Genomic DNA, 16,214 nt, shown 5'->3' on the forward strand with positions numbered 1-16,214 from the left:
GTTGTGCTGGCATCTCTGGTGCATTCCTCAGTACTTTTGGGGCCATTTGCTTACTCAGGTTATCTGGGGCTTCTTCCCTGTGTCAGGGAATCTGGAATTTTGGGTGGGAAGGGTATCTGGGCTGTTGTCTGTAGCACAGGAGGTCTTTGGGGCACAGACAGAGGAAGTCTAGTGAGGGGCCACTAAGGTGACGAAGGGATTGGAGCATCTCTCACATGAGAAAAGCCTGAGAGAGCTGGGACTGTTCAGCCTGGAGAGAAGAAGGCTCAGGGCCGGGGAGGGGGGAGGCAGATATCTTATCAATGTATATAAATACCTGAAGGGAGGGTGTGAAGAAGACAGAGCCAGGTGCTTTTCAGTGGTGCCCAGTGATGGGACCACAGGTAATGGGCACAAACTGAAGCACAGGATATTCCCTCTGAACATCAGGAAGCCCTTTTCACCGTGCGGGTGACGGAGCACTGGCACAGGTTGGCCAGAGAGGTGGTAGAATCTCCCACCTTGGCAATACTCAAAAGCCATCTGAACATGGTCCTGGGCAGCTGGCTGTAGGTGGCCCTGCTTGAGCAGGGAGGGGTTGGACCAGATGACCTCCGGAGGTCCCACCTCAACTGTTCTGCAATTCTGGAGTCATTACTGTCATATCCAGGGTCCTTAGCTACCACAGGCGTGAGAAACTTGCCCCAGGCCTCAAGGCCATCCAGAGTGCCTGCTGCTTTACTCCAGCCGCAGTACTCGTGAAGAAGAGGAGCAGGTAATTTTGCACTTATCAGGGCTTTTAGGGCTCAGTGGTAATGCTGGGGCAGGGTTGAGTGGTTGGAGGGTTTGGAGGGACAGTTCAAGAGGGCATCTGAAATGCCCTTGCAGGGTGGAATGAGGCAGGAAAGAGGGGGTTAGAGTTGGCGGGGGGTGGACTGCCCTGGTTGGGGTGCTGTGTGCACATGGGTGCCAGTAGCTCAGCTGCTGTCTGTGGCTGTCAGCATTGCAGGAGCCATGGGGGTGATAGACTTTACTATGCCTCCCCCAGAAAGCTCTGGCAGACAAAGGTATGCCACAACAGAGACTGCAGCCGTCAGCACCACTGGATGCTGATAATGACTAGCACAGGCCTCACGCTGTACTGTCATTTTCCCTGCTACTTGCAGTGGATCTGTAATAGCCTTACAGATCCCAAATATCCCTAAAGTCTGCCCCAGACCCCCCCCAGATGCTGCCCCAAAGCTGCCAGCAGCCCCCAAACTCTCCCAAACCCTTCCTCAAAGCTCCTACTGACCCCCAAACACTCCTCAAAGACTCCCTAAATCCCTCTTTCCATTCCTTCGTCTATCTCCCCATCCCTCTTTTCTGCTCCTCTTTTCCCCATCCCCTTTCTGGATTCCTGTTCCTCTGTCAAGCTGAAGGTCTGGCATTCCTTTGTCAGGCCTTTGAGGTGCCAAGGGCTGGTGGGTGCTCAGTGGAGTTGATCAGCAGTGGATGGAAGGTGCTGTTGATCTGCCTCGTTCGGACTAAGTCTAACATCTCTCCACAGACTTTTGTTGCTGGGGCACAGGGCTGTGGATGTGCACTGAGGGAGCCGCAATGGGCCAAGATGGTATGGGGAGGGTACGGTTGGCAGTGAAGAGGCTTGTGGGGAAAGTGTCAGGAAGACAGAGATCAGAGTCTCTGAGTACTTGGGTGTTAGGGCAGGTGCCCATAGTAGAGTAGTCTGGAGTTGCTGTTGTTGTCTGTCCTCCGCATCAGTGCACTGGCTGTCCTCTGCATAGGTTGTTACTGCTTCTTGCTTGCCTGTGCCCAGACAGGGCTGTCACGTGGTACAGCTTGGCTCATGAATGTGATACTGGCATAGAGCCCGATTTCCTGTTGGAGTTGTCTTTATGTAAACAGGTATCTTCTTGCATTAGCCTCATTCTGTTCCTCTTCCACCTCTGCAGCAGCAGCTTGCACTTGACTCAGCCTTCGGGCATGCTGTGGAGTCGCAGGGCTTTCTAGCAGGGTCTGTTTGACTTGAGCTACTTGTGTATGCATGTCGTGGTTTGTCCGTTTGGCCAGTTTGGGTCAGCTGTCCTGGCTGTGCCCCCTCCCAGCTTCTTGTGCACCTCCAGCCTTCTCAGCCCGTAGAGCATGGGAAGCTGAAAAGTCCTTGGCTAGTGTAAGCACTACTTAGCAACAACTAAAACATCGGTGTGTTATTAACGTTACTCTCATACTAAATTCAAAACACAGCACTGTACCAGCTACTAGGAAGAAAATTAACTCTATCCCAGCCAAAACCAGGACAGTGTGTTAGGCAGCCTATGGAAGTGAAGCGAAACCTTGCTTTTCTCATTGTCCTGGCTACGGTCTGTTTCCCATTAGCTTAGTCTCTCTAGTGCTTGGAGTTTTAGAGGATCCTTTCTGAATGGTCTGGAGGAGACAAAAAAATTCGTCTGCCATGGGTGTTGTGTGCCTGATGTTTCCGTGGGAGAAGTGCTAAGTGAAGAAGCATAGGTGGGGTGTGGGAGACAAGAGGACTGGAGTGCGGGCTGGCTTCCTTGCTGTCAGGTGAATGAGAGGGGTGTTTCTGGTGGCAGCATGCTGAGTAGGCAGTGCTCTTGGGCATGGCAATGGATGGTTGTTTGGGAGTCTGAGGTCTTAGCTTTCCTTCTCTTGCCTGTGTTGAATGAGAAAGTGGATAGGTGAGAGGGCTGCTTGTTCCCTCTTTCTATGTTACATGTTTTTTCATGCCAAGACAGACAAACAAACACTTCTGACATTGCAGTGTCTGTCTGCACTGCAGTTTCCCTGAGGAGTACCATCACCAAAGACTGAAGACAGCCGGGTGCCTGAGCGGTTAGGTAGCCTGACTAGAAATGTTCACAATGTGGTTAACAGGCTAAAAACATGTCTAGTTTACATCATAAATATTCCCCTGTCTGTAGTGTTTTACCCTCGTTCTGGACACTCTGTGTGCCATCTTCTGGATAGCACAAATGTTTGTTGGTACTGCACATGAATTAGTGCTCACAGTGCAGCAGGTAGGTTCAGTGGAAGTGCAGCTTAGTACAATCCTATGTGTCGCTTCTTGCATATGGTCACATTTGAACCGTGTCTAAAACCAGGCTTATAAACAGCAACTGTAAAGTGTTTGTGACGTGTCTGACAGTTCTGCTGCACTCACAAACAAAGGGGGAAGTATTTTAAGCTGTGAGCAGAAATTCCTTGGCTTCTCTTTACTGTTTTCCTGCTTGCACGTGCTTTGTTTTTTCTTGCATAAAACTGAGGGTTTGGAGGTTTTCTTGTGCAGTTTTTTGTTTAGAATTTCTTGTTGCTGGTTTCTCACTCAGGTGTTGTGGTTTCCTTGTTAACTTTGTGGGACTCGGTATTTATCAGTCAGGATTCACAGTTTACACATTTACTGCTCAGGGCATAGGTTTTAAAATTTAACCTCAGCCATAAGTTGTAAAGCCCCAGCAACCATCTGGGTTCCGAGATTTGCAGTTTTTCAGCTAGAGTTCAGGGTTTACAGCTTACTATTAAATAGACAGGCTATTTAATATAATGATGTTAATCATTAATAATAATTAATGATAATAATAAACATAAAATTAATGACATAATAAACTTTGTGCTATTGATCCCGGAGAGAAAGGCACTCACACTCCACAAGGTATTGATTAAAATTCCATTTATTGAACTTAACGCCAGAAGGAAAACACGGTTAGTATGGATAGTTCTGTGTCCTTCAGATGCTGGAAGCTCTGATTTGCACAGAACCAGAGGGACCTTCAATCAATGCACAGCATATCGTGCAGATCCCCTCTGTAGGGAGGTTCCACCAACGTCTTGATCTTTAGAGCTCTTACTGGATTTTCTTAGAAGAAAATAATTCTATTCATAATTTCTGTCATCAAACAAAAGGGTGTTCATATGCTTCACTTTACGATAAAGACATGCAAATGCTATAATCACCAGTGCTAAGTGGGAGCTGCCTACAGGCTCCTTTGTTACAGTTAGCCAGCTAAGTTTATTTTATTAGCAAGGGATATGCACAGCACAACGCAGGCTGGAAGGCGAAGCTGAACGTGCAGCATAGCACAGCTCAGGCCTGCACCTTCTCAGGTTAAAACTGTTACGTGGATCACTAGCTCCTCGATCGTACAATAGTCTTCTGGTTAGGATCACTACAGTAATCTTCCAACCACACAGCATTCAGGTCTGTGCTCTGATCCAAGGTCTCAGTTTGGTATTCAGGCACAACGCGCTGAGTCAGGCTGCTGAGGTGGTGGGCGACCTGAGAGCTCTGCGAGTTTCTTGCAGAGTCCTAGTCAAGGGGTAAGGCAGAGGAACAAACAGGTGAGGTCAGGCATCTTCCTCTCAAATACCAGAGCTGAATCCTATCCCCCCCAAAAAAAGCAGGGGGGGAGGCTCACAGCTGCTCACCAATTTTCCGCATCAAGGGCTGCAGTAAGAGCTGACCCTTCCCCACCAGACTGATGAACGCTGCTCCAGTAACGACTCTTAAGGGGTCACAGGGGAAGGGTGAGCATACTGGCACCAAGCCCCATGGCAGACTCACTCCCAGGTGTTAGGTGCATTAATAAATAATTGCTTTATTATTTACACTTGTGGCTGTAGGTCCTGCAGTCCCTTTACATTCAGTAAGAAGTGTCTGAGGACAGTACCCATGGGAGGGAGGCTACCTACTGCTTCTGAGGGAGTGGGAGCTGGTCCCAAGGTCTCTTAGACCGTTTGTTTTTTTTTTGGGGGGGGGGGTCCCAGAGAACTCCAGCACTGTTCACAGGGCTGCTGGGGATTTATGGACTCTCGGGGCTGTTGGTGGCATTTTCCATTATCCCAGGGGCAGCCAGGTGCCCCCCAGGGCTGCGTGAGGTCCCCAGGCTGCTCCCGACTTTGCCTTCTGCACCCTGAGATGTCCCCAGTGTGTCTGGGACAGAGGGCTGGGGTCTGTGTGGATGGTGCTAGAAGACAGGGATTCTGCCTGCCACTGGGCTTCTGCTTTTGGCTGGTTATGCCCCCCAAAGTCATTGGTTTGCCCTGTCATCCTCTAGTGTTTCTCTTCTTTTCATTGCACCCCATAGCTCTCAATTTGTTCTTTTCCCTTAAAACTCATCCTTTTTCTTTCCAGCGCACTCCAGGGCTGCTTCCTTTTTCTTCAGCAAGCTGCTTTCAGGAGCCGGGGCACGCTCTGCTGCCCTGGTAGCCCCAGCTGTCCCTAATGGGGCTGATGGTGACGGTTCCTGTTCCTGACCAGATACAGCTGTGGGTTGGGAGGTTGGGGACAGAAGGCCCCAGGTGCAGCCAGTGGGACTAACAGCAATGACCCCTCTACATCCAATGTGCTGTAGTTGAGCAGGGGCTGCGCAGCCTGGGGGGGGCTGCGCCAGGGTCTATTTGGGACAACGGAGCTACTGCCAAGCGTCACCTGCTGGGACCAGGGCTGTGACCACAACCGCAGAGAAGGTGAGCTGAGACTGAGGGTCCCTGCAGCTGGGAACATCGTGGGCAATGTGAAACAAATGGTGGGGCGGCCAGCGTGCTGGGGCTGCAAAGGGTTGCTGGGGTGACGGGTAGCCTGGAGCCCTGAAAAGGGGAAGGTGGTGCACCAGGGCAGTGCACTGGGGCTCACCTGTGACCGACCCTGGTTTAGCTCCTATTCTATCCTAGACACCCCTTCCCCCCAGCTCCCTGGCACGGTCCCAAGCTGCTCCAGACCCCCACCCTGTGACCCTCCCCTAGGACTGCCATGACCTCCCCCTTTGCACAGCTCCAACCTGACCCTGATCCCTCCTGGCACTACGCTGACCCTTCAGGGAGCCCCCACCACCCCTCTCCAGGAGATCCCCTCCACCTTCCCAGTGTGCGGCCACCCCTGCGGTGCGGTAGCAGACAAGGCCCACATAGCACTTCCCTCCTCTTTTATTTTATAGATGAACTGCCATGGCTGTGAGCCCACGTTAAAGACGAGATGATGTTGATCAACTAAGGTGATGAACACAAGATCCAAGGTATTTCTGCCTCCCAAGAGGAGAAGCCCTGTTTCCTCTGGCAGGGAAGGTGGCTTCTCTGGCCCCGGGGCTCGCGTCGGGGGGGCTGTAACACGCGGGAAATGGGGGATGACTCGGCACCGGGGGGAGAATAAGCCTGTGGGAAAAATGGGAAACCGGCATCACCTGCACCTCCTGCGGCTCGGCTCCCCGTGCTCGTCACCCTCGTCTTCTCTCTCCTCCGGCCTGACTCTCTATGACACAGCCCTGTACCCAGGGCAGCCTGGCCCCGCGGCTCCCCGGGATGCCCCTGCCTGCCCATACCGTGTGTGCGCCCCTGGTGCGGGGTGGTGGGAAGGTTTGAGGGGGCGGGAAGGGAGGCAGCAGCGGGATGGCACCGTCGGCAGGACTGGGGCAACCCCTGCCCCGAGGCTCCGCCCTCGTACCCAGCTCTCCCCGCTTCGGGAGGGGGCCGGACACACCGAGGAAGCCCTAGGACGGCTTCTCACGGCCGAGCGGAGAACAGCACTTGGCTCCGGTGGGCAGGGCCCGGCGCCGAGTAGCAGAGCAGGCACCAGCGGTAGCCCGGAAGAGTGGGACCGGTTCGGCTCGAGATACCAGAGCGAAAAGAAATGACAACCGCTCCGGAGCGTGCGGCAGGAAGAAGGACGAGCCCAGAACGGGGGAGCGGGCGGGAACGCAGCTGCCCCGGCCCGGGCGGCGCTTACATAGGGGCGGGGGCGGGGCCGGGCCCCTGAGTGGGCGGGGCGCCTGCGCGGGCGCAGGAGAGCAGGTGCGGCGGGGGTGGCTGAGCTGCGGTCCGCTCCGGCCGTGGGGCGGCTCGAAGCGCGCGGGGCGGGTGAGGGGCCGCGGGGCTGGGCGCGTTACGGGGCTGTGGGCGCGGCGGGGCTCGGATGTGGGATCCCCCGGTCGGAGCCTCCGCGGGCGGGTCCGGGCTCTGCCCTTCCGGGCCGGTGGGGGCGGAAGCGGTCCCTCCCCGAGCCCGTGTCCGGCCGGGGGCAGTAGGGGCAGCTCCGTCCGGCTCTCGGCTGGTCCTTGTCGGGGCCTTATGCGGGCGCCTCCTCAGCTCGCCAGAGCTCCCCCTGAGCCTCCCCGGGCTCCACTCGCCCCGTGCAGCTGCCCCCAGCTCCAGCACCTCTGAAGCCTGTCCCGTATCTTCAGGCCGCCCCCAAGCCTGTAGTGAAGGCTGCAAGATGGCCCTCAAATGTGCTTGATTTTCCCTTAACACGGGTGCCGTTAGCATCAGTGCTGGGAAGGAGCGGCATCTCCAGAAGCCCCTGCAGAAGGAGGGGGTCTTGCCAGGGATGATCTATGTTAATAACGGTCACTGCTGCTTCTTTCCCTCTCCTAGAGGCTGCGCTGAGGATGTGGTTGTCTGTTCCTCCCCTGGGGATGGCGTTGACTGCACCAGCCTCAGGCTTTTGTGTGGGTTGTCTCTGCCCGGCCTCACTCTCCTCACAGCATAGGGGTGGAGCGCTTACTGGCTGTGGACAGGAGGTGCCGCGGCTGAAGCTGGAGAGGCCAGAGAAAGGTAAAGAAGAAGAAATCGAAGGCCATCCGGCCGGCAGCTGCCTCCTGCTGCAGGCAAGAGAGAGTCTCCTCTCTGGGTGAGGAAGGATCCTTCTTCGTAGTCTACAGCAGGTCAGACCGCCAACATGCACCGCAGGATCTGTATGTGTCACCAGCAGCATGGTACGGCCACGTAGTGCGTGAGCGAGCGAGGCTACATGTCTAGGAAGCCTCGTCTTGTAAGAGCTGTAAGACACCCACGTATTCTTTTAGGTGGAGGACAGCCAAGTGACCGGAGTTACAGAAGAGGAAGGGAGGAAAGAAGGAGAAAGAAGCATCTGAACTGGCAAATTCTCCCGGCAGTGCTGAAAGTGAGAGCTGCGGTGAGTCCTGAGCCCTCAGGGCCCTGTTGCCCCTCTTCTTCATCCCGGTCCCTCCCTGCCCCTCCCCTGGCGCCCTCTCTTTCCCATACTGCTGTGATTTTTTTTTTGCTTCCCCGTACCTCTCCCTATTCTGTCCTGCTCCCTCTTCCTCTCTCCCTTTCTTTCTCCTGTTCTGCCACTCCCTTTTCTTTTTCTCTCTGCACTTTTGTCCTGCTCCCTCTCTCTCCTTTTTTTTCATTTCATCCTCTGTGTCTGTCCTGTAGCCCATCGCTGTTTTTTCCTTTTCTGTCTCTTTGTCCTGCTCCCTGTCCTTGTCTCTCATTCCCTTTGTTCTGCCTCCTGTCCTTTTTTCCTTTCTTGCTCCATATCTCTGTCCCGCTCCCTATCCCCCCCCCGCCTCTCTGTTTCTCTGTCCTTCTCCTTGACTTTCCCCTTATTTCTCTGTGTTGTTCCCTCTTTGGTTTTTTGGTTCTCTGTCACTCTGTCCTGCTCCCTGTCACTGTTTTTTCTCACTCCGTCTCTGTCCTGCAGCCCAGTGCTGTTTTTTCCCTCTCCATCTCTGTCCTGTTCCGTGTCTCTTATTTTTGCCTGTCTTTCACTTTGTCCTGTCTCCCTGTCCCTTTTTTCTCTCTCTGTATCACCTTGTCTTGCTCCCTGTCTTTCTCTTACAATTTGTGTCCTGCTCCTTGTCCTTCTTTTCCCCCTATCATCCACCATCCTTCTTCCTGTCTTTCTTTTTTCTCTTTCTATTCTTTTGCCCCAATGCTTCTTTCTCCACCTCTGTCTCGCTCCCTGCCCCTTGTTTCCTCACGCTGTCTCGCTCCCTGCCCCTTGTTTCCTCACACTGTCTCGCTCCCTGCCCCTTGTTTCCTCACACTGTCTCGCTCCCTGCCCCTTGTTTCCTCACACTGTCTCGCTCCCTGCCCCTTGTTTTCGCTCATTCTCCCTCTGTCCTGCTTTCTGTCGTTGTCTTTTCTGTCTTTATTTCTCTATCCTGCTGCCTGTCCAGTTGGTTCTTGCTATACCTCCCTGTCCAGCTGGCTTACCCTTTTTTCCTTTCTCTCCTCCTCTGCCCTGCTTCCTGGCCCTTTTTTCTCTTCCTCTGTCTCTGTCCTCTAGTCTGTTGATGGTTTTTCTTTTTCTTTTCCTTCTTGGTCTCTTTGTACAGATCTGACCCTTTCTTTATTTCTCAGTCCCTTTGTCCTGTTCCCTGTCCTTTTTCTCTCTCTGTCTGGGTCCTACGCCCTGTCACCATCTTTGACCCTTCTTTCTTCTTCCTCTCCTTCCCCCGCAATCTGTCTATCCCTCTGTCCTGCTCACCGACCCTACATTTTCTTGCTCTCTCTTTCTGCAGGGCTCCTCGTCCCTATTTTTCTTGATTTCTCTACCTCTCTGACCTTTTCCTTCTGACCTTTCTTTCTCTGCTCCTCGGTCTTCTCCCTTGTCTTATTTTTCTCTTTCTAGTCCTCTGTCCTGCTCCCCATCACTGTATTTTCTTTCTTCATTTCTTCTCCATACCTCTGTGCTGCTCCACGTCCTTCCCTCCCTCCCTCCCTCCCTGCCTCCCCCCTGCCCCCGTCATTATTCTTGCATCCCTTGTTGTCTCTCCACCGCTCTGTCCTGCTCCCCATCCCTAATTTTCCTTTTCCATTTCTCTGTCCTGCTTTTGGTCCCTGTTTTTCCTCTGGCTCCATCTCCCTGTCATTCTCCCTGTTGCTCTCGCTTGCTCTCTATTCCAGTGTCCTGCTCCCCATCCCTCTCTTTTTCTCTGTATCCCATTTTCTTGCTCCCTGTCCCTCACTTGTTTTCTGTATCCCTCTCTCCTTCCTCCTGTCCTTCCTTCCCCCTGCCCCCCTGCCTCTGGCCTGCTTCTTGTCACTGTTTTTTCTTGCTCCTGCTCTCTGTCCAAGTTCTGTCACTCTCTTTCTCTCTCTGTCCCTCTGTCCTTCCTCCAACCTGTATTTCCCTCTCTCTATCCCTCTGCCCCTAATGCTGCTTCCTCCACCTCTCGGTCCCGTTCCCTGCCCCTTTTTTCCTCTCGCTGTCCATCTGTCCTCCTTCCTCTCCCTGGTTATTCTGCCTTTATCGCTCTGTCCCACTGCCTGTCTCATTGTTTCTGGTTATATCCCCCCATCCAGCCAGCTGTCCCTTTTTTCCTTTCTCTCTTCCCTACTCTGGCCCTGCTTTTTCTTCCTCCGTCTCTGTCCAGCAGCCCCTCATTGTTTTTTTTTTCCCCTTCTCCATCTCTTTGTCTTAATCTGCATCTGTCCCTCCCTCCCCTCCCATCCCCAGTCCCTCTGTCCTGTTCCTTGCCCTGCTTTTGGTCTCTCCGTGTCCCACGCTCTATCCCCATCTTTCCCTCTGTCTCCCTCCTTCCTTTTCCCTCCTCCTTTTTCTCTGCATCCCTTTGTCCTGTTGCTCATCAGTATTTTTTCCTCCCATTCCTCTGTCCTGCTCCCTGTCCCTTACTTCTCTGTCAATCCCTCTGTCCTGTTGCCTGTCGTTGTTTTTGCTGTCTGCATCGTCTCTTTCGGCTCTGTCCTCCTGTCCTGCTCCCCAGCAGGACTTTTTCTTTCTCTGACCTGCTCCCTGCCCCTCTGTTTTTCCCTCTGTCATTCTTTCCACTTCCCTGTACCTCTCTCTTGGCAATCTTGCGTCCCGCGCTCCCTGTCCCTCCCTGTTTATATCCCACTGTCCTGGTCCCCATCCCTCTCTTTGCCTCTCTATCTCTCTGTCCTTGTCCCTGTTTTTTCTTTCTCCATCTCTCTGTCCTGCTGCTCATCTCTCTCCAGTTCCCTTTCTGTTTTTTTTTCCCTCTCTTGATTACTCTGCTTTTCTACCTGTCCCTTTTTTTTGTCTCTCTTCATCCCTCTGTCCTGCTCTGTGTCCCCTCCCTCTCGCTCCCTGTGTGTGTCCTTCTGTGTGTTACCCGTCCTTCTCCCTGTTGATTTTTTCCTCTTGCTGTATCCCTCTGTCCTGCTCCCTAGAAGTATTTTTTGAATTCTCTGTATTTCTGTTCTTCCGCCCATCGCATTTTTTGTTCTCTGTCTCTCTCTCCTGCTCCCCATCCTCCCCTTTCTCTCTGTCGTTCTTTCCTCTTCCCTGAACCTCTGTTTTTCTGTATCCTTGCATCCCCCTCCCTCCCTCCCTCCCTTCCTCCCTCCCTCTCTATCACACTGTCTTGCTCACCATCCCTCTCTTTTTCTTTCTACCCTTCTGGTGCGTGTCCCCCCCCCAGCCCCCCCTTTTACGTGTCCTGGTCTTTCTCTACATCCTTCTGTCATTCTCCGTCTCTTGCTCTTCTTGCTCTTTCTCTCTCTCTTCCTCTGTCCTATTCACTGCCCCATCACTATTTTTTTCCTCCTCCATCCCTTTGTCCTGCTCCCTGTCCTTGTCAGTCTTTCTCTTTGTTCTGCCTCTAGTCTGTCTTTGTTTTCTCCATCTCTGTCCATTTCCCTGTACCTTTTTCTCTCTGCTCCTCAGTCCTTTTCCCTTGTCTTATTTTTCTCTTTCTGCCATCCCTTTCTTTTTCTCTGTGACCTTCTGTGCTGTTCCTTTCCCTCTCTTTCCCTCTCTTTCCCTCTCTTTCCCTCTCTTTCCCTCTCTTTCCCTCTCTTTCCCTCTCTTTCCCTCTCTTTCCCTCTCTTTCCCTCTCTTTCCCTCTCTTTCCCTCTCTTTCCCTCTCTTTCCCTCTCTTTCCCTCTCTTTCCCTCTCTTTCCCTCTCTTTCCCTCTCTTTCCCTCTCTTTCCCTCTCTTTCCCTCTCTTTCCCTCTCTTTCCCTCTCTTTCCCTCTCTTTCCCTCTCTTTCCCTCTCTTTCCCTCTCTTTCCCTCTCTTTCCCTCTCTTTCCCCCTCTCTCTCTAGTTATCTGTTGTCTTACCTGTCCCTCTTTCTCTGCCTCGAATGTTTCTTTCTCCATCTCTGCCCCGCTCCCTGTCCCTTTTCTTTATTCTGTCTTCCATCCTCCCCCTAACTTTTTGTCTGTATATCTCCGTACCACTGCCTGTCTCGCTATATCCCCCTGCCCAGCTCACTGCCCCGTTATTCCCCTCTGTCCTGCTCCCTGGCCCTTTTCTCATCCTGCAGTCTGTCACTGTTTTTTCTTTCTCCGTCTCTTTATCCTGATCTGTCTCCCTCTTCTTTTCCCTCAGTTCCTCTGGCTTGTTCCCTATCTTTTTCTCTCCCTCCCGCTTCTTTATTCCTCTCATTCAATTTCTCTCCCAATCCATCTGTTCTGCTCCCTGCCCATCATTTTCTCTCTCTTTCCCTCTGTCCTACTCCTGCGTGTAGTGCACAAGGCTACGTGTCTAGGAAGCTTTGTCTCATAAGAGCTGTAAGACACCCACGTATTCTGGTGGGTGGAGGAGAGCCAAGCGACCGTAGTTACAGAAGAGGAAGGGAGCAGAGCAGGAGAAAGAAGCGTCCGAACTGGCAAATTCTCCCAGCGGTGCTGAGAGTGAGAGCTGCGGTGAGTCCTGGGCCCTCAGGGCCCTGTTGCCCCTCTTCTACGTCCCGGTCCCTCCCTGCCCCCTTCCCTGGCCCCCTCTCTTTCCCACGCTGCTGTGATTTTTTTTTTTTTTTTTTTTTTTCCTCCTCTGTACCTCTTTTCTCCGTCCTGCTCTGAGCGGCTCCCTATCCCCATCTTTTAGGTCCTCCCTCTCTCTGCCCTGTAGCCCATGGCTATTTTTTCCTTCTCAGTCTCTCTCTGTTCAGCTCCCGGCCACTATTTTTGCATTCCTCCCTCTCTGTCCTGTAGCCTGTCGGTATTTTTGCTGTCTTTGGCTCTCTGTGTCCAGCTCCTTGTCCCTGTTGTTCAAGGTCTTCCTTCTGGGCCCTGTAGGACGTTGCGAGTCTATTTCTTTCTCCATCTCTCTTTTATCCTGCTCCCTGCCCCTCATTTTGAATGCCTCCTTCTGTCCTGTTGCCCATCGCTATTTTGTCCTTTCTCCATCTCACTCTGTTCTTGTTCCCTGTCCCTGTTTTCCTAAGTCTTCCCCTCTTTGCCCCCTAGCCTGTTGCTATAGTCTTCTTTCCCTGTCTCGGTTCGTCTGGTTCCCTGTCCCACTTTCTTCATTCCTCCCTCTCTGCCATGTCGCCCATAGCGTCTTTCCTTTCTCCCTTCCTCTCTGTCTGTCTCGCTGTCCCCATTTTTGAAACTCTCCTTTGCCCGGTAGCCGGACACGGTTTTTTCTTTCTCCGTCTCTCTGTCCAACTCCCTGTCTCTAATTTTTAATTCCTCCCTCTCTTAAAGCCTGTCGGGACTTTTCCCCTTCTCAGTCTCTCTGTCCAGCTCCCTATCCTTGTTTTTTAATTCCTCCCTCTCTGCCCTCTTACCCATCACCATTTTTATTTCCTCCGTCTCTCTCGGTCCAGCTCAAGATCCTGATTTTTAAAATTCCTTCCTCTCTGCCCTAGAGCCTATCGGTAGTTTTTTCTTTCTCTGGCTCTCTCTTTCCAGCTCCCAGGCCCTGTTTTTCAATTTTGTCCTTCTTGGCCCTGTGCCACATTGCAATTTCATTTCTTTAGCCATCTCTCCCTGCCTGGCTCCCTGCCAGGATTTTTAAATTTGTCCCTATCTGTCTTGTAGCCCATTGCTGTTTTTTCTTTCTCTGTGTGTCTCTGTCCGGCTCCCTGTCCCTGTCTTTACTTATTTCTTTTAATTCCTCCCTCTCTGTCCTGTACACGTCACTCTTGAAATTTTTCTTCCCTGACATCTCTCTCTAGATTGCTCTCAGTCCCGTTATTTTAATTCCTCCCTCTCTGCCCTGTGGCCTGTCGCGATTTGTTCTGTCTGTCTCTCCATTTTCTGGCTCTTGGTCCCTATTTTTCAGTTTCTCCCCCTCAGCACTGTAGCCCAGTGCTATTATTTGTCTGTTTTCATCTCTGTTTGTCCAGCTCCCTGTCCCTGTTGCTCACTTTCTTCCTTCTTGGCCCCGTAGCACATTGCGATTCTGTTTCTTTCTCTGCCTCTCCTTTCCCAGCTCCCCGTCCCTCACTTTTAATTCCTCCCTCTCTGTCCTAATGTCCCTTGGGTTCCCCCCTGCCTTTCTCTATCTCACTGTTTCTTGCTTCCTGTCCCTGTTTTTTAATTCCTCCCTGTCTGCTGCGTCACTTTTTTCTTTTCTCCATCTCTCTAGGTCCATCTCAGTGCCCCCATTTTTTAAGTCTTCCTCTGTGCCCTGTACGCTGCTGCTGTTTTTGCATTTCTCCGTCCCTCTCTGTCCAGCTCCCTGTCCCTATTTATTAATTCCTCCCTCTTCTTCCTGCACCCGCCGCTATTCCCTGCGATCTCCATCTCTCTCTGTCCACCTCCCTGTCCCCAGTTTTTCATTCCTCCCTCTGCCCCCTGTAGCCTGCCTGGACTTTTGCCTTGGTCTCTCTCTCTGTCCGGCTCCCCCTCTCTGTGTTTTAATTCCACGTTCTCTGTCCCATAGCCCCATGCTATTTGTTTGTATTTCTCCATCTCTCTCTTTCTGGCTCCCTGCCACTAGTTTTTATTTCCTCCCTATCTACCTTGTAGCCCATTGCTGTGTGGTTTGGTTTTTTTTTTCCTTCTCCATGTCTCCCTGTCCAGCTCCCAGTCCCTGTTCTTTAATTCCTCCCTCTTCCCTGTAGCCCACCGCTATTTCTTCCTGTTCCCATCGTGCTCTGTCTGGTCCCCTATCCCTATTTATCAATTCTTCCCTCTCTGCCTTGTGGCCCATCTCTTTCCCCCATTTTATTTCTGTCTCTCTCTCTGTCCAGCTCCCTGTCCCTGGTTTTTTAATTCCTCCCTCTCTGCCCTGTCGCCCGTGCGATCTTTTGCCTTTCTCCGTCTGTCTCTGGCCAGCTCTCTGTCCCTATTCGTTAATTCCTCCCTCTCCGCCCTGTAGCCTGTCGCTTTTGTCCTTTCTCCATCTCACTGTCTCTGGCTCTGACCCTATTTTAGAATTTCCCCCCTCTTCTTTCTGTACACATTGCTCTTCCTTTTGCTCTCCAGCTCTCTTTTTTTTTTCTGGCTCCCTGTCCCTGTTTCTTAATTCTTCCCTCTCTGCCCTGTAGCGTGTAGCTATGTGGTTTGTTTTGTGTTGTTCCCCTTGCCCCACCCCTTCCCTCCATCATTCGCTGTCCTGGCTCCCTGCCCCTATGCTTGTTTCCTCCCTCTCTGTCATGCTGCCCATCCCTGTTTTTTTCTGCATCTCCATCCTGCTCCCCACTCTTCTTTATCGGTCTCTGTCCTGCTCCTTCTCCCTCTTTCTGCTGACTCCCTTCCTCTCTCCCTGTTGCTTCTTTCTCCATCTCTGTCAGGCTCCTTGTCCCCATCTTTCTCTCGCTGTCCTGTTCCCTGCCTCATGCTTTCTCACTACACCCCCGCTGTCCAACAGGCTGACACTTTTCTTTTCTAGTGGCCTCCGCCTCTGCCCAGCGTTCCATCGCTCCAGGAGCTGACCGACCGACTGTCCGTTCCCCGCTGGACTGACGAGCGTGGCTCCAGGAATGACTGCTGAGGTGTCCCAGGGGCAGGGGGAGCATTGGAGGCTCCAAGCCCCAGAGCAGACTTGCTCCCAGGACTTGTTACGTGCACGACTGAATAAACACTCGCCGCCTCCTTTGCCCTCACGGCTGCGTTTGCGCTTCCTTTGCACCGGGCGAGGGGCTGTGATGGAGCCCAGGGGAGGGGATGATGCACGGTGGGGGCTGGGTGATGGCTCCCTGTTCCTGCCGGGCTCCAGCTCTGGGCTTGGGCCAGAGGAGCCCCAGGTGCGGGCAGTGAGGCTGATGGCGACGGCCCCTCCCTGTAAAGGGGCTGTGTTGCCAGAGTAGCTGCAGGCTGTGGGGCTGGTGCTGGGGCTGCTGTGCCCCGGGTGGCCGTGGAGGGGCCGGTGTGAGCCAAGGGAGGAGCGGAGCGGTCGCTGAGCGAGGGGGGCGGCGAGGCCGACAGGAGGGTCGCGCCGCCTCGGAGCCGGGCGGCAGTGGCCGTCCGGAGCCACGCTGGGGAACGCGGGGCTGCGCTGGGGGCTGGGCGGGGCTTCCGGGTGCGTCGGCGGGGGGAGAACGGTGTCCCCGCAGGGTCAGAGAGCGGGGACGGCTGCCTCCCGCGGCATGCCGGGAGCTGTAGTCCTGGGGCACGGACTTCCGGTCGGCCATGTTTGTTCCCCGGAGCATGCCGGGAGGTGTAGTCTTCCGTCACTCGGGGACCGGGCGGCCGTGCTGTCTCTGCCGGTGCTTGCTGGGAGGTGTAGTTTTCGCGGACGCGGCTGCCGGGCAGTCGCATGGCTCTCGGGCGCGTGCGGCGCGGCGTAGCCCTTGCTACCGCCGCGGCTCCCGCGGTGGGGCA

At 53.5% G+C, this 16,214-nt stretch overlaps 2 long non-coding RNA genes across 3 annotated transcripts; one reads left to right on the forward strand and one right to left on the reverse strand.

Moving 5' to 3' along the window:
- Positions 1–3,647: 3,647 nt before the first annotated feature.
- Positions 3,648–6,376, reverse strand: LOC143165376 (uncharacterized). Its single transcript, XR_012996245.1, has 2 exons — positions 6,171–6,376; positions 3,648–4,300 (listed from the first exon to the last, which is right to left on the reverse strand). It is a non-coding gene; the product is annotated as an uncharacterized LOC143165376 (long non-coding RNA).
- A 366-nt stretch (positions 6,377–6,742) lies between these two features.
- On the forward strand, positions 6,743–15,496 carry LOC143165377 (uncharacterized). 2 transcript variants are annotated; one of them, XR_012996247.1, is made up of 5 exons: positions 6,743–6,777; positions 7,357–7,697; positions 7,788–7,897; positions 12,188–12,365; positions 15,283–15,496. It is a non-coding gene; the product is annotated as an uncharacterized LOC143165377 (long non-coding RNA). The 2 variants fall into 2 exon arrangements; XR_012996246.1 differs by lacking the exon at positions 6,743–6,777 and having other exon boundaries at positions 6,924–7,697.
- The last annotated feature ends 718 nt before the right edge of the window (positions 15,497–16,214 follow it).

This window comes from Aptenodytes patagonicus, chromosome 11, assembly GCF_965638725.1.
Source record: "Aptenodytes patagonicus chromosome 11, bAptPat1.pri.cur, whole genome shotgun sequence".
Classification (NCBI taxonomy): domain Eukaryota; kingdom Metazoa; phylum Chordata; class Aves; order Sphenisciformes; family Spheniscidae; genus Aptenodytes; species Aptenodytes patagonicus.